This window comes from Scyliorhinus torazame, chromosome 5 (genome assembly GCF_047496885.1).
Source record: "Scyliorhinus torazame isolate Kashiwa2021f chromosome 5, sScyTor2.1, whole genome shotgun sequence".
Lineage (NCBI taxonomy): Eukaryota > Metazoa > Chordata > Chondrichthyes > Carcharhiniformes > Scyliorhinidae > Scyliorhinus > Scyliorhinus torazame.
In genome coordinates, this window is record NC_092711.1 from 140,218,013 (window position 1) to 140,239,200 (window position 21,188).

A 21,188-nucleotide genomic window follows, 5' to 3' on the forward strand; every position below is an offset into this window, starting at 1 on the left:
AAGCAGCAGTTTTGCTCATTGTGCAGCTTCCGCATTCTGACAATGGGGATGCTTTAATTGGCTGGAGGAGCAGAGTCCTTCCGGTCCTCCCGGCTTTCCATTGGTCAATCCCCCGCTGACACACAATGAGGGGCGGAACCCCACGTGGGGGTGAGAGAGACTTTTCCTTCCAACCGCGCTGAGCTGGTGACCAATGGGAAAGGCAGGAAGACCCGGACACACAATGGTCAGTGCGCCGCTTTGTCCCTGTCCCCACCCAACCTGCACATGCGCATCACCCCCAAAACATGCGCGCGCGCCTTCAATGAAGACCTTCTGCCCGGCTCGGGTCAAAGGGAAGACTTGTCGGACCGGAAGGACTCTGGTCCTCCAGTGAACCAGCGCGCGGGCTTTGTGTGGCTGGATATTGAGCTGCTCACGGACTGAAACTCCCTCCTGCCTCCAGCACCTGTGAGTAAAACACTTTCTTTTCTCCCCCTTTCCATTTCTTTTCTCATTCTCACCTTCAATTGGTCACTTGCAGCAACTGAAGGGAAAGGAAGTGAATCCAGGGAGGGTGCAGACTCTGCAAAGCTTGGCCCAGGTCTCTCTCTCTCTCTCTTAAAGACTCCCTCAGCTTGACACATTTATTTGTCTGGCTAAAAGGATGCTCTCTTTCCTAATGTTCACAATTAAAGGGCTGGTTACCCCAGGAGGTGGCTGACATTTAAGGGGACAGTAAATTAATATTGGATTGGATTCATTTTATTGTCATGTGTCCCGAGGTACAGTGATAAGTATTGTTCTGTGTGCAGTCCAGCAGATCATTCCATACATGAAAAAACATACATAAATACACAATGTAAATACATCGGCACAGGCAATGGGTGAGCATATGGAGTGTAGTACTGCAGTAGAGAAGATATGTGTGAGGAATTGAACAAAAGAGCATGGTGTTAGAATGGGATAAGTAGCTATAAGTGGTTAGGCAAAGTTAGGAGCAGATCCTAATACAGGAGAATAGAGGCATAGGGTAGCAGACCTTAGGCTGGAGAAAATGGGTAGCAGTCTGGAATTGCCTGTAACTGGGATTTCGCAAAGCATGAAGAGGGGGATGGGCAGCCACTGGGACCATTTCTTTGTTGCAGGGGATACTGGGAGAAAGGGGCTTCAAGGTTAAGGAATGTGAGATGAACCTATTGGGGTCAGTAATTGCAAAGATCCCCTTATATGGCTAGGTCAAGGAATGTGGGAAAACCGATGAAAACCTTACATTTGCCATTTGCCATTGTTACCTTATTTGGTCGTGTGTGTGTGTAACTTGATGCTACATTGATGTATATGAAACAAGATGCTTTGTGTCTTTGTTCTCACTTGCTCTGGAAATCTCACGAACTCTGGTGTGGTGTCCTGCTGTTATCAGAGAGAGTCAGGCTTGCAAGATGTTTAGAATAAAATAGATTTTACCTACAATCCGACTTGGTCTATTTACTGAGACCAGACTGAGGGCAAACCCCCAAAATCATCATGTGAAGAGCTTCAGACCTGCAAGAAAACATAAAAGAGAAAGGTTAGAGATAATAATCTTTATTGTCACAAGTTGGCTTACATTATCACCGCAATGAAGTTACTGTGAAAAGCCCCTAGTCGCCACATTCTGGCGCCTGTTCGTGGAGGCTGGTACGGGAATTATTGTTCGAATTAACTTTTAAAAGGTTAGTAAGCTTATAAGAGGATCTGTGGAGAGAGCTTGCACACGGTGAAGATCTGTGCTGTAAGCTCTGTCTTTCTGAGAAGCTGCATCCCGAATGAGCGGGAATTCTGATGCCTTCTGTCTACATAGTGAGTGTGCTCTAACTGGTGATTCGCTGCAGTGTTGTGTGTGTTGATTGGTCTTGCTGTGTGTCCATCAGTGTGTGTGTCTGCACCACGATATACTGGTGTATGTTATGACATCCCCCTTTTATAAAGAAATGTATGTGTGTGACAATAAATAATGTGTGGTGAGAATGTTCCGAACTACGTGTGGGGTGCGAAGACATATTTACAGGACTACGTACATGAGAACTTAAGCTATTTACATGGGAAGGTGCCTGGTGCAGAGAAGCAGTTTGCAACAAGAGTAACGAGATCAACACTATATACAAACCAGGGAAACGATCAAACAAAGCAACGAGACAATTGAGAGAGTCCATAATTTCGAAAAGTTCAAAATTTAGTCTCTGAGGTGGGCAACAAATTCTGGTTGACCGCCTCAAGGGTGGGTCGAGAGCCGCCGGTTCAAGGAGCGGGCTGGACTGCGTCAAAGTCAGGGGGAGGCAGAGTGACAGGGAGCTCTGCATAGTCCGTGGCAGGGTCAGCAGGAGGGCGAGGTGACACTGGAACGAGACGAAGGGCGCGTCGATTGCGGCGCAGAACAGAGCCATCCAGATGAACCAGGAGTGGGCGGCCACCTGCCGAAGGACAACAGCGGTTGCAGACCAGCCACCATCCGGAAGATGGACGCGGACGTTGTCATCTGGAGCCAGAGCAGGGAGATCAGCTGCACGGGAGTCATGAGCCGCCTTGTGCTGTGCACGAGACAGCTGCATCCGGCGAAGGACCGGAAAGTGGTCGAGGTCTGGGACATGGATGGACGGCACCGTCGTCCTCAGGGTGCGACCCATGAGTAACTGGGCTGGCGACAGGCCAGTGGACAATGGAGCGGAGCGATAGGCCAGCAAGGAAAGGTAGAAATCAGACCCAGCATCGGCAGGCTTGCATAGGAGCCGTTTGACTATATGTACTCCCTTCTCCGCTTTGGCGTTGGATTGAGGGTACAGGGGGCTGTGTGTCACATGGGGAAAATTGTACCGCCTGGCAAAGTTGGACCATTCTTGGCTGGCGAAGCAGGGCCATTGTCCGACATTTCATAGAATTTACAGTGCCGAAGGAGGCCATTCGGCTCATCGAGTCTGCACCGGCTCTTGGAAAGAGCACCCTACCCAAGTTCAGCACCTCCACCCTATCCCCATAACCCAGTAACCCCACCCAACACTCAGGGCAATTCTGGACACTAAGGGCAATTTATCATGACCAATCCACCTAACCCGCACATCTTTGGACTGTGGGAGGAAACCGGAGCACCCGGAGGAAACCCACGCACACATGGGGAGGATGTGCAGACTCCGCACAGACAGTGACCCAAGCCGGAATCGAACCTGGGACCCTGGAGCTGTGAAGCAATTGTGCTATTCACAATGCCACCGTGCTGCCCAGACAATGCTACCGTGCTGCCCAGACATAACCGTGAGCAGGATGCCGTGTTGAGCAAAGTTCGCATATGCAACGGGGGCCCATGATGAGGCCTCATCACATTGAAAGAGCACTGCCCCAGTGCCGGATTGGCTGGCATCGGTCGAAATTTTGGTCTCCTTTGCTGGATCAAAGAAAGCTAAGACCGGGGCTGTGGTCAGTTTTGTCTTGAGCTCTCTCCATTCGCGCTCGTGGGCAGGGAGCCATTGGAAGTCTGTCGTCTTCCTGACCAGGTTCCTGAGAGCCGTGGTGTGAGAGGCGAGGTTAGGGATGAATTCCCCTAAAATATTGACCATGCCCAAAAATCGGAGGACCGCCTTCTTGTCCTCTGGTGTTTTTATAGCTATGATGGCAGCTACCTTGTCCGCATCCGGCCGCACACCCAATTGGGAGATGTGGTCCCCGAGGAACTTGAGTTCCGTCTGACCAAAAGAGCATTTGGCCCTGCTGAGGAGGAGGCCATGCTCATGTATACGTCTGAATACGCGCTGGAGGCGACTAACATGCTCCTGCTTGTTGGACCAAATGATTATGTCATCGACATAGACGCGAACACCTTCAATGCCTTCCATCATTTGTTCCATAATCCTATGGAACACTTCTGATGCAGATATGATCCCAAACGGCATCCTGTTGTAACAATATCTGCCAAAGGGGGTGTGAAATGTGCAGAGTTTCCTGCTGGATTTGCCAGAATCCTTTTTGAGGCATCGAGTTTGGTGAAGAGCTTGGCCCGAGCCATCTCTGTAAGCTCTTCGCCCTTGGGAATTGGATAGTGCTCTCTCATAATATTGCGATTTAGATCCTTGGGATCAATGCAAATTCTCAATTCGCCGGAAGGCTTTTTTACACACACCATGGAGCTGACCCAGTCGGTCAGTTCCGTGACTTTGGAAATCACTCCTTGGTTCTGGAGGTCCTGCAGCTGCTGCTTGAGGCGGTCCTTAAGGGGTGCTGGGACCCTGCGAGGTGCGTGCACCACAGGCGTGGCATCCGGTTTTAATAAAACCTTGTAGGTGTACGGGAGCGTGCCCATGCCCTCGAGGACATCATGGTACTGGTTGATAATGGCATCGAGCTGCGCCCTGAAGTCGGTGTCCTGAAAGGCAGATGCGTCAGCAGGAGAGAGAGAGAGGGAACTCTCTGAACTAGGTTCAATAGCTTGCATGCCTGCGCGCCAAGCAGGGAGGTTTTCGAGGAGCCCACGATTTAAAAAGGGAAGGATGGCTTTGCGAGACCTGTGCGTCACTTCAAGTTGGCATGAGCCGCTGGCAGCAATGGCATTGCCATTATAATCTAACAGCTGGCAGGCTGATGGCAGGATGGCCGGTTTGACACAAAGGCTTTGGAGGTCAGACCGCGCATTGAGATTGGCGGAGGCACCAGTGTCCAGGCGGAATCGTATTTGGGACCGATGACCGTAACGGGGGCACACCACTTATAGTCTGGATCGATGCTGTATACCGATAGAGGCTGGATTCTTTGCTTTGGGGACACCCTGTTTTTTGTAACGATACCGACTCGAAAAGGCACCTTCGGGTCCTCGGTGTCAATATCGAGTAGCAGGTCCGAATCGGACTCGGTGACCGTGGGTTGAATGACCCGGACATTCCTGCGAGGCTGGCTGGAGCGACGAGTTGGCAGGCTGAGCTGATCTGCAGAAAGCAGCATAGTGGCCAAATTTGCCACATCTCAGGCATTGTTGGGATTTGGCAGGGCATTGCCGCTTTAAGTGGGCGGAGCCACTGTTGCCGCACATTGTAGTGTCAGTACATTCGCTGCTCCACCGCGCGTGCGCAATGCGGTCGTACATGGTGCCCGCCTTCGCAGTACGTTCGTCGCCGTCACCTCGTTCGCTGTGCCACCGTGCATGCGCTGTGCGGTCGTACGTGGTGTGTACCTGCGCAGTACGTTCGTCGACGTCACCGTCCCCTCGTTTGGTGAGCACAAGCACAAGAGTCCGCGAAAAGCGTGCAAAATGGCCGCCCTCATCCAGGCTGAGGCCCTGGATTTGCTTGGACCCGTTCTGCCTCGTGGGGATCTTGCCACGCCGTTTCAGCCGCTTGGATGTGGGAATACCGACTAATGGCGTGTTCGTGTAGCAAGCAGGTCTCAATGGCAATCGCTAGGGTGAGCTGCTTTACCTTGAGGAGCTGCTGGCGTAGGGTTCCGACTGAACACCGAAAACAATCTGGACGCGTATCATGGAGTCAGAGGTGGGCCCGTAATTACAGGACTGCGCAAGGATGCGGAGGTGGGTGAGAAAGGAGTGGAAAGGTTCATCCTTACCCTGCAAACGCTGTTGGAATACATAGCGCTCAACTTTCATTCACCTCGATGTTGCAGTGACTGTCAAACCTGAGGAGGACCGTCTTGAATTTTGATTTATCTTCACCATCAGCAAAGGTGAGAGAATTGAAAATGTGGCTGGCATGTTCCCCGGCCGTGGATAGGAAGAGAGCGATCTTCCTGGTGTCTGAGGCAGCTTCCCTGGTGTGGCTTCAAGGTAGAGCTGGAAGCGTTGTTTGAATATCTTCCAGTTGGCCTCTAGGTTACCAGTGATGCGGAGCGGTGGGCGGACGCTGTCCATTTTGCAGGATGGCTGTGTGCTGGTGGAAGGCAGATCACTTGCAGGTAGGTTTAAGAAGTTCTAACATCCCTCAACTCCTGGTATCATGTTGTGTTGGGTGCTCTGGATCCGTGGAACACATACAGGCCACCAACACTTAAAATAGTGCAACACTATTTTATTAAGTTAGAAACTGTTGAACATACTTACACTGTGGGTTAACACGATGTTAGATTAAACTAAATACCTATGCCTGTCCTAACCAATCTATGCACTCAGCACATGGTGAAGATCTGTGCTGTAAGCTGTGTCCTTCTGAGAGGCTGCATCCCGAATGAGCGGGAACTCTGATGCCCTCTGTCTACATAGTGAGTGTGCTAACTGGTGATTGGCTGCGGTGTTGTGTGTTGATTGGTCTTGCTGTGTGTCCATCAGTGTGTGTGTCTGCACCATGATACACTGGTGTATGTTATGACAGTGTTGTGTTGTTAGATGGCACAGATTGGACATATTATTTGTGGTTCTGTAATAAAGTATGGTTATTATTATTTCTAGTTTTGGAATATAGTACTGTAGCTACATTATATATTTCAAGACATAGAGTCATAAAAGGACAACTTGAGTTGATGCCAGCTCCCTGTCGAGCTATTCTGTAAGTCTCGGATCGGTCCCATTCCAGTCATCTTTTTCCTCAGAGGGTTGGTGGTCTCTGGATTTCTCTTCCACAGGGACAAGTGGAGTCTGGAGGTCATTGAATATATTCATGGCCAAGTTGGACAGATTTCTGATTGACGAGGGAGTCGAGGGTTATGGGGAACCGGCAGGAAAATGGAGAGACAGCTGAGATGAGGAGGGATTTCTTCACTCAAGGATGTGGTGAAGCTCTGGAATTCTCTTATCCAGAGGACTATGGACCCCCAGTCTTCGTATATATTCAAGAGTAAGATTGGGAAGATTCTAGATATTGAAGACATGAAGGGATACGTGTGGGAAAATGGTGCTGAGGTCGATCGGCCAATGATCTCATTGAATGGTGGAGCATGCTCGATGGGCTGAATGGCCAACTGCAGCTCCTATTTGTTATGTTCTCTGTGTCCAAGACAGGAAGCAGTGAGCATGGATCTGTCAATCAGCCTGAATCGGCACCTTCAGGAGAATTGGGAGGGTGAATATTAGATACAGCAGAGTGAGAATGGAGGGACAGTGTGTGGGATGGAGACTTACAGCTTGTGGGGAACGAGAGAGAAAAGAATGTTCCATAAAAATTAGAATTGTCTGTTCTGAATTTCTATCCTGTACTGACAGTGATGACTTTTGTAACTTGCTTTTACAGGATATTGGGAGAGGAGGAATTACAGACAGAAATCTCAAACATCACGTCTCGATCTGACAGAGTCACACGATTCCTTGGGACCTGAATATCATTGGCCATTAAATCTAGAAGGAGAAATGTTTGCCTGGTCTGTCGACTTCAAAAGATTTTAAACATCAGTGTGACTGGAAAAGGATCGAGACAGACACACCCGAGTGAGAGTGTTCCAGAGCACTGACAGACACAGTCTGAAATAACATCGCACCATTTACAGCCGGGAGAGACGGTACACGTGTTCTTCGTGAGATCGTGGCTTCAAATGATTCTCCAACCTGAAGAGATGGAAGGAGACACATAAAATGAAGAAACCATGGAAATGTGGGGACTGTGGAAAGGGATACAGATTCCCATCTGCGCTGGAAGCCCATCGACGCAGTCACACTGGGGAGAGACCATTCACCTGCTCTGTGTGTGGGAAGGGATTCACTCGGTTAGACAACCTGCAGGGACACCAGCGAGTTCACACTGGGGAGAGACCATTCACCTGCTCTGTATGTGGGAAGGGATTCTCTCAGTTAGGCAACCTGCAGGGACACCAGCGAGTTCACACTGGGGAGAGGCCGTTCACCTGCTCTCAGTGTGGGGAGGGATTCACTCAGTCATGCAGCCTGCAGAGACACCAGCGAGTTCACACTGGGGAGAAGCCGTTCGCCTGCATTCAATGTGGGATGGGATTCACTCAGTCAGGCAGCCTGCAGGCACACCAGCGGGTTCACACTGGGGAGAAGCCATTTAACTGTTCTCAGTGTGGGAAGGGATTCCGTCGGTCAGGCAACCTGCAGACACACCAGCGAGTTCACACTGGGGAGAAGCCGTTCACCTGCTCTGTTTGTGGGAAGGGATTCACTCAGTCAGGCAGCCTGCAGAAGCACCAGCGGATTCACACTGGGGAGAGGCCGTTCACCTGCTCTCAGTGTGAGAAGGGATTCAATCATTTATCCAACCTACAGACACACCAGCGGATTCACACCATGGAGAAGCCATACACCTGCTCTGAGTAGATCAAGGCATTCAGTGATCCATCCCACCTGCAGAGACACTGACATGTTTTCACTGAGGAGAGGCCATTTATCTGCTCTCAACGTGGGAAGGAATTTTGTGATGCATTGCATCTGCTGATTCACCAACAAATTCACAAGTGACTCCAGGCGTTGGATTCTGCTGCTATTGTTTCTGCTCTCGGTTACATCCAGGACTGCATTCTGTTCATTCTGACAGGTGGTCAATGTGGATGGTTGATGGTTTCTTTCTGCTGGACTGGCCGGCCTCATGGAATTCCTACAGTGCAGAAGTAGCTTTTTAAAAGAAATAAGTTGAAAGGAAGAAATGGTTGAGAAGTAAAATGGTTTATTAAACTCACATTTCAAACATGACCGTGAAAACTGCTGAATAGCATGGGGATGATCCGATTAAAACATGCCAGGCAGAAGCAAGGACACATTTTGTTGGTATGAAAATCTGGGCAGCGTTCCTAGTCCAGTTTCCATGGCAATGGGTAAAGTTTTGTGAGAAAGCAATTTCTCAGTCGCACCATATCAAAATTTGATGGACAGACCTTTCAAACGAATGAACTATAATTATTATGACCCAATCACAGACAGAAGAGGGACAGAATATTAACAATAGCAATTACCTTAAAGCTAGGTGCCGGTTTTGAACAGCTCATCCCGGGATAACCTTACTTCATATCTGAAGCTATTCCTGCGCTCTGCTCTGAAAGCTGCCATCTTGTTTATTTCCAACTTCTCTGTATCGTGTATTTTGATTTGAAGAAATTATCAAGAACTGTAATCTGTATTGAATTCAACTCAGTCATCTGTATTTGCTTGGACAAGACAAACTTTTAAAAACTTTGTATTTGCAAGCAAACTGACCTGATCAAAGACATTTGAAAATTGACTGAATGAAGCTACAATTTACTTCACGCTCGAACCTCTGTTTTATGTTCAGCTGAGCGATACATGAGTGCGGCGACACGTAGAGCTGTACTTGGTTAATATATCTATCAATTGGCGTAGTCGGCCAAGCCGGTAGGACGGAGAACTGACGGAGTCGGACCACCAGAGGAAGAACGAAGCGGCCCGAAGGTAAACCTTACCGGAGAGGCCCCCAGAAAACCACAGAGCAGACGACTGGAAGACTTCAATCCGAAAATCGGCTGGACTGAGGTTAGACTTCTACTTTACTTCATTTCAAGCAGCGGCGGCCCACCCTATTTCCCCTATCGGCAAAAGAATCTTAGAAGAAAAGACTGAGATAGTGTGTGTTGAAGTCGCTTTATTCAATTTTTTATCGGAAGAGTTAAAAGGTATGCCAGTACAACATCCCCACTGCTTCGAAGTGTTACAAGGAGGCGAGAAAAATAAAAGTTTCTACTCATTCAAAGTTGAAGTTATGGGGGACGACTCTCCTTTTAAAAGCCCCTATTACTTCAAAAAGTGGAGCAGACCTACTCACAACCATAAGGAGGGGGCGAGCTCCACCAGATGTCTCTTGTGAATATATTTTCAGTGACTGACAAATTCTATGTCACCATTATAATTTGTCCAAAGCAATTGCGGAGATTGAATTAAAATATATTACTCAAGGCCAATGGTCCTTTGAAGCTGTTAAGACAGTTTGGGGAAAAATTACCCGTTTGAAAAATAATGACCGTATTAGATGGTCACTTGTGGTTTTGGGAGAGCTCCGTAAACAACGGTCAGCAATCCAACAAAAAGACCACGAGGACGCCCTTAAGTCTCCCAGACATCAACTCCAGACTACCTCTGCGCTATTACAAGATTCACATTTAAAGCTCGAGAGATCCGATCAATCCAGATCCTTTTATACGGCCAAAACTGTGAACTCCAAAAACAGATTACTGACCTTAAAAAGAAAAATACAGAGCTTCAGGCCACTCATGCCGAACTTCAAAGTACAAATTCTGATCTTCAGTCCATTGGTGATGAAGTTCAAACTAATTATTCCGACCTTCATACCATTAATGCCAAACTTCAAAATACCGAGCTTCAGAACATTATTAGCGATTAACAAGTGAAAATTCCGAACTTCAGAACACTTAATACCGATGTCCAAAAGGAAAATTCCAAACTTAAGAGTGAAATCACTGAGACTCGAAAGATATTTTCTGACTCGGAATCCACAGTTCAACAATTAACATCACAAAATGACGAACTGCTTTGCAAAAATAACGGGCTCCAAACGGAAAATGCACAACGACTAAAAGACAATTGTATTCTGGAGACTAAATTGTCCGTTATGGAGACTACCATATCCAACTTGAAAAGTCGTTCTAAATCGTTGAAAAACGATCTGAAAACTTTAAAAGCGGCGGCCGCCTGCAATGCGAATGTAGTCGACCAATATCCCCCGCAAATCCCGAATAAAAATCCTTTCTCTGTGATTAAGAATCCTTTCGCTGTAGCTTCACCAGGCCCCAATACACGAGGTACTGAACAAAAGCACGTTATCTCTGACGAGGATGGTGACGGAAGTTACGCATCTAGTGACGACGGAAATGACGTTCCTAATGTCATGCTACTCCTAGTGTCAGCCCCACTGTTATCCAGCTCGCCCCGAACCTAGCCCCGTTGCGCACTAAACGAGTTAAAGTCGAAACGTTGGAAACAACCGATGCTAACAACGTATCGACTGTCGATCTAACTACGCACGACTTTGGGTTTATGATCCAGCTGATCCCGATAAAGTAGATTGATGGTCTAAAGAACTCCCGCATCCTAAGAAGGGAGGATTAGCTACCTGGAATCAATTGCAGCGCTTACAGCATATTTACAGTTTACATCCGATGAATGGCGTACAGGTTTCGTCCTCGATGGTTGGTGCCTGTGACAGTAAATAAAACTCTCGACAGACGTTCTCAGAGCCCTGGGGGAAAATTTACTAAAGCTGGAGGCGGCCTAGCAGTCAGTCAAAGAATGGTTAACAACATTCAACCCACCTAAAACTGATTGGACAAAAATAAACTGCCTGTCTTCAGAAAAATTTAGAAGATGTGCAGGACCATGAGGAAACAATTTGGGTGGAGCAGGCATGGCGCTCCAGGCAGGAGAGGATAATTGGGATTGGAGTACATTGGGACCATTTAAAACCGCTTTTGTCAATGGTTTAAGACCAGAAATGTCTAAAGCTTTAAACCTGGTGCTTCCTGACTGGGGACTAGTGGGTACAACTTACAGGGGCTTGGTAAAACGATGCATTCAAATTGAACGCGGACTGGAAGTTAGAAACCGTGACATCCCACATGCCCAGCCCGAAGCGACAGCCGCTGCCAGCGTGGCAGCACCCCAGCAGTAATTAATACTCTTGCTACGGTAACACCTCCCACGTCCCCTCTTCTTGCTCCGCTGAAGCATTCCAGAAAACTGGGTCAATGCAATTTTTGCGGTAAAGCCGGACATTAGGCAAAAACATGTTGTTTCAGACTAGAGGGGTTACAGGCAAAAGACTACAAAGATCCACCCCGTGACTACTATAGGGATCCACCCCGTGACTCATACTATCGAGATCCACCCCGTGACTACTATAGGGATCCGCCCAGGAACACGTATTACGACGATACGTACCGGGAACAAACTAGTCCCGCCCATGCGCACGCTGAGAGACGAATATGATGACGACAGGTTTAACAGATAACACTCGAGACCACAACTTGATAGGTCAAAAAACTTGTGGACCCCACTCTCACTGAGTCCATTCAAACAACGTTACACGCTTTAATTAAAACCGATTCAGATGGACTGTATTTATCATCGAGAGTGGGAGGACACAAAATCGATTTTCTTTTTGATACTGGAGCAGAGTTAACTTGTGTTCCGAACGAATTTGCTAAATTTTTCCCCTTAAACAGAAAACACATTGAAGCTTACGCAGTCGGAGGTGATCCATTCAACGGACAGATCTATACTGCTTGAATTTGGCAAATATCAAACGACGGCCTCAATCTGTGTTGGGCCAATCACTCAATCCCTTTTGGGAATAGATATCATCTCAAAATTGAATTCATCCCTTAATTTCGATAATGGCAAAGTTACATGGCCCCTCAGACGCCTCAATTGGAGTGATCTTACTCACCACCCAATTTGGGCCAAGGACAAAAATGAGTGTGCTCTTTTGAAAATGGAACCAGCATCCTTCACTGGAGTGTCACCACCGTGTACCTTCCAGTATCCCATTACCGTCTCCTCAATTGAGGGAATACCACCTCTAGTACAGCAATTGGAAGAAAGAGGAGTTTTAATAAAAATTTGTAGTTCAGCAAACAGTCCAGTGTGGCCTGTCAAAAAGGCTAATGGCACATGGCGCCTGACTATTGATTATAGAAAAGCTATGAATGCATTGACAGAAAAGCTCCTTTGGTAGCCGATCCATCTACAATCTTTCATGCCTCAACACCGGACCTTGAATGGTTTTCAGTTATAGATATGGCCAATGGTGTTTGGTCAGTACCACCGGCTGAGGAGGTGCAACCATGGTTTGCTTTCACCATTAAACAACAACAATACACACGGACCAGACTACCACAAGGATTCCACAACAGCCCTACTGTTTTTCACATGGCTCCACAGCAGTGTTCTTCAAAATCGGGGGGACGACCCGTGAGTGTGTCGCGGGCGGGTGTCGGGAGGGTCGCGGAGCCGTTGCCCGCGGCGCTCCCGATCGCGCAAATCCCCGCGCAGCAGCCGGCTTTTCATAACGGCGGCTGCAAGCGGCCGCGAACATGGAAAAAAAAATAACTGCGCAAATGCGCATGCGTGCCTGATTATCGGCGACACATGCGCAGTACGGCCGCTATTTTCATCCATCATCCAACAGGTTCCATTGGAAGAGCGTGTACGAGGGCCAAAGGGACCCAAAACCATTTCCTCCATTTTTGTCATCAGCAAACAAAGTAAGAGAAAATGGTGGGTCGTGCAGGTCGGCCGGCGTGGGTCGCGCAGGTCGGCCGGCGTGGGTCGCGAAGGTTGGCTGGGTTGGATCACGAAGATCGGCCAGTTGGTAAAAATGGGTCCCGGAAAAAACGTTTGAAGAACACTGCTCTACAGGACCACCTGAGGGAACTACCTGATATGCCCTCCACCATTATCCAATATGTGGATGATGTTCTGATAGGCTCCATTAATGTGGGTGATCATGAGAAAGACTTGTCTTCCCTCTTAGACCACCTTGGCTACAATGGGCACAAAGCAATCCACGCCAAAGCACATATTTCCCAAGATGAAGTTATGTACTTAGGTCAGACAATCTCCAAAGGTAAAAGAAAGCTTACCCAGTACAGGACGGCAGCAGGAAGAGATGCCAGAGAGCCTACAACTGTCCAGGAGGTGAGGTAATTTTTGGGACTTTGCAATTCGAGCAGAAATTGGATTGATTCCTTTACTCAGCTGGCTCAACCATGAAATGATCTCCGAAAAGGCAACCGGAAATCAAAAGACTCTGTTAACTTCACGTTGGAACAGAGAGAGTCATTCTTGAACCTGAAACGGGCTTTGTGCACAGCACCTGCACTTGGAATTCCACACAGTGGAAGACCTTTCACCATGTTCGTTCATGAGAAAGAAGGCTACATGACAGCAGGACTAACCCAAGAACATGGTGACCAGTTAAGACGTGTAGGATATTACTCTGCCAAACTTGACAATGTGGCACTGGCACATGGCAGCTGCCTCAGAGCCCTGGAAGCCACATGTCGAGCTGTGATGCATACAGCAGGCCTTGCCTTGGACCAGCAGTTGAGCAGTCTATTCTCTACTTTCCATGAACAGAGTATCACAAGTCACATCAGCCAGGTGGACAGCAGTGTTGGAAGCACCAAATCTTTACTTCCTCCGAGCAAGTCCAGTCAATCCGGCAACTTTGCTCCCACTTCCCGAGGTGCAACAGGGGGGAGAAATAGAAGAACATGACTGTGTGGAAGTAACAAAAGAAATGGAAGAGGATCGCCTGGTAGAAGGAGAACCACTACAGCACCGAGATTTGATTCCATTTACAGACGGTTCCTCCTTTCCTGATAAAGGTGTCAGAAAACCTGGATGGGCAGTCACCAGCCTGTGTGAAGTAATGGCGGAAGGAAGTTTGTCCCAAGAAACATCAGCTCAACTGGCTGAATTAAGGGCACTAACAGAAGCATGTCGTGTGGCAAAAGATCAAACAGCCAACATCTATACAGACTCCAGATACGGTTTTGGAGTAGCCCATGATTTTGGTCACTTATGGCAGAAAAGAGGATACCTCACCACAGCAGGAACACCTGTCCGAAATGGGAAAGAAGTACAAGACCTCCTAAAAGCCGTGGCTTTACCAAAAGAAGTATCTATTCTAAAATGTAAGGCTCATACTCAAGAAACTACCATGGAAGCTAAAGGAAATGCCTTTTTTGCAGACCAGGCAGCAAGAAAGCTGCCTCTAAGTGGCATCCTTCAGCAGCACCTAGACACATCTACGAATTAGGAGTGACCAAGTTATTACAAGATGAAATGAAAATGAAATGAAAATCGCTTCTTGTCACAAGTAGGCTTCAAATGAAGTTACTGTGAAAAGTCCCTAGTCACCACATTCCGGCGCCTGTTCGGGGAGGCTGTTAAGGGAATCGAACCGTGCTGCTGGCCTGCCTTGGTCTGCTTTCAAAGCCAGCGATTTAGCCCTGTGCTAAACAGCCCCATGCAACAAAACTCGACAACACAAGAAAAATCGTCATGGTTAGACTCAGGTAATGAGGAGTATGATGATGATATTAGCAGACTAGTTCAGACTGATAAACCAGTGGCACCACAGGCACTGATGCCATTCCTGGCACAACAGATCCATTCATGGGGACATTTAGCCCCTCAACAGATAATGGATCAATTCCAGAAAAGTTGGTGTGGCAAAGGATTCAAAAAAACATGCACAGTTTGTATCGGATCGCTGTGTAACATGTCAAAAGAACAACTTCCTATCACAAAAATGCCTCAGCTAAGAACTCCTGCCCCTGCAGGACCATTTCAGAACATACAGGACGGTTACATTACCCTTCCTCCGTGTCAAAAATACACTGAGGTCCTTGTGATAGTAGATACATTTTCTGGATGGGTAGAAGCTACTCTAGTCATAAAGGCTACAGCCAAAGTCCTATGCAAAGACTATATTCCCAGATGGGGAGTACCAGCTAGCATTGACTCAGATAATGGAACCCACTTTCCGGGTGCAGTATTCTGGCCTATCTTATTCTCTTTTATTGGCATGAAAAACTATCCCACGAGATAAATAAAACAATTGACATAATAGAACAAGTAGCCAATGACGCCTCTACTGCACTAGTCAAAATTTCTGACCAAATGCTGGCCATCAGAATGGTCACTTTACTGATTCGAATGGCACTTGACTATTTGTGAGCCGAAAAAGGTGGCACCTGTGCCCTGACTGGTGCAAAGTGTTGCATCTACATCCTAGATAATTCCGAACAAGTCGAAGACTTGGCAATACACATTCAAAACAAAGTGAAAAAACTTGAACACCCCTCTGATTACACTATTTGGGGTTGGCTCTCTGGGTGATTGGGTGGCACAGGAATGTCCATTATCCAGGGAATTTTCTTATTTTGCATGATTGGATTTATCCTTTACGTAATAATCTTGTTCATCAAATGCGTCTGCCAATGTATGGCGACCCGTAGCGCCCAAAGAATCCAAGTGGTTCAGACCACACCCAATGCACCACCAGCCAATAACTTTGAAATGGAAAGTTTCTGTTCAACTATAATTACTGCATTTTTATTGCATCATTTAGCAGTGAGTTAATATTAATCTTTTATTACTGAATTAGGGTTAGGGTTAGGGTTAATGATATTAATCATTATATTAATTTTTAATCATTTTATCAATTTTTACTAAATCAGACAATCAATATATAATCAAGTTTAATTATTAATGCTTTGCTATATTATCATTTGATTTGTTTTATTGAAATATACCAGAATGTTTGTAACGCTTGCAAGGCTTTTCCCACTCTGTTGTTGAAGGCTGTTCTCAAACAAGTGAACCATTAAAGGCAATGTGAATGAGTTTCTCTCTACGCTTACAACTGTCCTATTGCATTTCTTTCTTTCTTTCTTAATTTCTATTTTATTTTGATTCATCTCATTTATCTTTCGAATAATCAAAGGGGGGACTGATAGAAATCTAGCTTTATAATATATAATAAGTTTAAATGAAGAAATGCTTTATTAAAATGGTTTATAAAAGTCAGACATTTCAAACATGACCGTGAAAACTGCTGTATAGCATGGGAACGATCCGATTAAAACAGGCCAGACAGCAGCAAGGACACATTTTATTACTATGAAAATCTGGGCAGCGTTCCTAGTCCAGTTTCTATGGCAACTGATAAAGTTTGGTGAGAAAGCAATTTCGCAGTCGCACCATATCAACATTTGATGGACAGACATTTCAAACGAATTGAATGAACTACAATTATTATGACCCAATCACAGACAGAAAAGGGACAGAACATTAACGATAGCAATTACCTTAAAGCTAGGTGCCGGTTTTGAACAATTCATCCCGGGATCACCTTACTTCATATCTGAAGCTATTCCTGCGCTCTGCTCTGAAAGCTGCCATCTTGTTTATTTCCAACTTCTCTGTATCGTGTATTTTGATTTGAAGAAATTATCAAGAACTGTAATCTGTATTGAATTCAACTCAGTCATCTGTATTTGCTTGGACAAGACAAACTTTTTAAAACTTTGTATTTGCAAGCAAACTGACCTGATCAGAGACATTTGAAAACTGACTGAATGAAGCTACAATTTACTTCATGCATGAAGCTCTGTTTTATGTTCTGTCGAGTGATATATGAGTGCGGTGACATATAGATATATGAACCAAGTACAGATCTATCAGTTACCATTTCTGTTTGGAACCCCTCTAAGTCATGCCACATTGCCATGAAGGTGGGCTAAGGTGGTTACATGGTTCTTTTGTTTAATTTATCTGGGTGTGAAAACTGTTGAGGGGCAAGTTGTCTGTGGTAGATTGGGAAATTACAATAAAACATATGACAATAGACAGACAATTGCAAGCACTTAAAGAATTATTCAATATTTACGATAAATATAAATTATTTTAAGGAACAGTTATCCAACAGGAAAAGTGATGAAACTCATGTCCAACAAGAAAATTTAAGGATTCCATGAGATCAAAGGAAGAAGCTCATAAAGTGTCCAAAATAGTAGTGAGCCTGAGGACTGGGAACTTGTTTTAGAATTCAGCAAAGGTGGACCAAGAAACTGATAAAGAGAAAATAGAATATGAGAGCAAACTGGGGAGAAACATAAAAACCGACTGGAAAAGCTCCTATAGGAATGTGAAAAGGAAAAGATTAGCAAAGACCAATATGGGTCCATTCCAGGCAGAGACAAGAGAGTTTATAATGGGGAGTAAGGAAATGGCAGAGTCACTAAACAATGTGTGTCAGGGCAGCATGGTGGCACAGTGGTAGCACTGCAGCCTCACGGCGCCGAGGTCCCAGGTTCGATCCCGGCTCTGGGTCACTGTCCATGTGGAGTTTGCACATTCTCCCCGTGTTTGCGTGGGTTTCACCCCCACAACCCAAAAGATGTGCAGGGTAGGTGGATTGAACACGCTAAATTGCCCCTTAATTGGAAAAAATGAATTGGGTACTCTAAATTAAAAAAAAAACCACAACCGTGTGTCTGTCTTCACGGAGGAAGATACAGAAATTGTCCCAAAAACACCAGAGAACCCAGGGACCAGTGAGCACGAGGAACTGAAAGAGATTAGTATTAGTGAAAAAGTAGTCCCGGAGAAATTAATGCGGTTGAAAGTTAATAAATCCCCAAACGTTGATGCTCGACATCCCAGAGTGTTGAAAGAGGCGGCTGTAGAGACAGTGGATACATTGGTGATCACCTTTCACAATTCTATAGATTCTGGAATGGTTCCTGCAGATTGGAAGGTGGTAAATGTAACCCCACTATTTAAGGAGGGAGAGAGAAAACGGAGAACCACAGACCAATTAGTCTGACATCAGTCGGAGGGAAAATGCTACAATCTGTTATCAAGGATGTGATAACATACGGATTAGGAGCAGGAGTAGGCCACTCGGCCCCTCGAGCCTGCTCCACCATTCAATAAGTTCACATCTGATCTGATGTAACCTCAACTGCACATTCCAGCTGACCCCCGATAACCTTTCACCCCCTGATCAAGAATCTATCCAGTTCTGCCTTCAAAATATCGCACTGCCCTTTGAGGAAGAGAGTTCCAAAGACTCACGACCCTCTGAGAGAAAAAGTGCTCCCCTGTGTTCAGTGGGCAAGTTATTACTTTTAAAGTGATGCCAATTTATTAATTCTCCGACATCCACCCTGTCGAGGCCCATCAGCATCTTATACGATTCAATCAAGTCACCTAAACTCCATCGGACACAAGCCCAGCCTGTCCAATCATTCCTCATAAGACAGCCTCCAATTCCAGGTACGAGTCCAGTAAACCTTCTCTGAACTGCTTCCAACACATTGACATCATTTCTTAAATGAGAGCAATACTGTACACAGTGCTCCAGATGTGGTCTCACCAATGTCCTGTGTAACTGAAGCATAACCTCCCTACTCTTGTATTCAATTCCCCTCACAATAAACAATAACATTCTATTAGCTTTCCTAATTACTTGCTGTACCTGTATACTCACCTTTTGTGATTCATGCTCTTGGACACCCAGATCCCTCTGAATCTCAGAGCTCTGCAATCTCTCACCATGCAGACAAAATGCTTTGTTTTTATTTTTCCTGTCAAAACGGACAATTTCACATATCCCCACATTATTTTCAAGTTTGCAGACCTTTGCCCAATCAATTAACCTATCTATATCCCTTCGTAGTCTCCTTATGTCCTCTTCACAATTTACTTTCCAACCTATCTTTGTATCATTGAAACATAAGTCCAGAGGTTGGCCATTCAGCCCATCGAGCCTGTTCTGCCATTGTCATAAATCTGCCTGCAGACAGCAGTAGACAATATTCAAAGTCCTCAATTGATATGCATCTCTCCCCGGTAACGTGTTTAGAGCAGCTGTTTCGATAAGAATCAAATGTGAATGGCTTATGGAAGACAAACAGATTATGGAAGATTGGGGAAGGTCCATGAGCTATACATATGTTAATATGTGGACAAGGAAGTTGATCGGGGTACTCAGCCAAATACACAGAAGACATAATCAAGGAATAAAAAAGGTACAATTGACCAGACCCTGAGAGGCAAAGAGTGGCAGTTAACATCGAGGAGACTCAGAGAGAAAGACAGGCAGGTTCCAGCCCCCGGCCTGAAGACCAAGTTTACAGCCAAACATGTTTCTAAGTCTTAGAGCCAAGGCAGTGCAGAAAACCTTCGGGACGACGGTTTGAAATACCTTTGCTGGACCAGAGAAGGAGGTTTCCCAGACTTGAGTATCATCCCTGTATTGTGTGGTAACTAGAGCTGGTTATTTAATTTGGATGTTTGGGGTACAGGGGAAGTGTTACCGAGTCCAGGTTTGCAGATATATTTTGAAACCAAGGGTACGTTCACTGTGGGTGTTTAGTAATTCATGCATTTTAATTGTGTGGGAGTAGAGTTGTCCTGTTTGTGTGTATTTGTCTTTTCTTCACTTTAATAAATAGTCTTGAATAATTGCTCCATGGTGACTGGGCATTCTGTTCTCACTGGGGGTTCTCCTCACACCAAAGCAAAACAAAACTACACACCTCCGCAAACTGGTGTTCCAAGTTGAGATACCCAACAGATAACATCAGCGTGCTTCATGTCACCCTTCAATACGCCTATATCCCCACACTGTCCCCATATCCCTTTGTGTTATTGGGATTTAGAAATCTGTCAGTCTCTGCTTTAAACACACTCAGTGACTGAGCTTCCACAGCCCTCTGGGGTAGAGAATTCCAAAGATTCACAACCCTCTGAGTAAAGAAATGTCTCCTCCGAGACCCGTCCTTAGTGGCTTCCCCCTTGTTTTGAAATTATGTTGCTTGGTTCCAGACTCTCCAACCAGGGGAAACCTCTCACCTGCACCTACCCTGTCTATTCCTGGAAACCATGACAATACCAGGTTAAAGTCCAACATGTTTGTTTCAATTCACCAGCTTTCGGAGCACTGCTCCTTCCTCAGGTGAATCCGGAGTGATAGTAATCGACTATTTCCTGATACATCTGATAGGTAAAAAGGCTATTTTAATGTAAATATTAAGACCCACTTTTAATACCCGTTTTAAAATGAGGATTTCAGCACTCATAACCTCAGGTCATGATAAAACACATAGCTTCAACAGAGACACAATAAAGCCTGTCACATGCATAAACTAATTGGAGATAAAAACCACATTTTCACTGAGCAAGCTGAAAAAGCTATTGTTCCAACAAACATATTTTCAAAGACAGTTTGACATTAAGAAATGAGCTGTACCAGTAAACAGATCAAGGCCAAGTAAGCGCCACAGCAATATGAAGGCACCATTGTCCAGAATGTGGATAAAAGCAAAGTCAGCAGAAAACCAGTAGAAACCAGTTGTGATAAAAGCACAGAATCGCATTCCATAACATACACAAATATTCAAACATGAAACATTCAGAATTTATGTTGCACATTAAGGATGACAGTTAACCATCGAATCAAATGTATTTGATTCTCACCCAAACTAATTAAGACTACATAAAGGTGTAGATAGATGGCTCAAGACTGACAAGATTTCCTTTAAACATGATGGTCCGTACGACCATCTTTAGAACATAGAACATTACAGCGGAGTACAGGCCCTTCGGCACTCGATGTTGCGCCGACCTGAGAAACCACTTTAAAGCCCATCTACGCTATTCCCTTATCGTCCATATGTCTATCCAATGACCATTTAAATGTCCTTCGTGTTGGCGAGGAGTCCACTGCTGTTGCAGGCAGGGCATTCCA

The 21,188-nt window shown here is 45.8% G+C and overlaps 1 long non-coding RNA gene across 1 annotated transcript; it reads left to right on the forward strand.

The window, feature by feature from the left end:
• The first annotated feature begins 232 nt into the window (after window positions 1-232).
• On the forward strand, window positions 233-19,905 carry LOC140421896 (uncharacterized). Its single transcript, XR_011947153.1, has 2 exons — window positions 233-450; window positions 7,176-19,905. It is a non-coding gene; the product is annotated as an uncharacterized lncRNA (long non-coding RNA).
• Window positions 19,906-21,188: the final 1,283 nt, after the last annotated feature.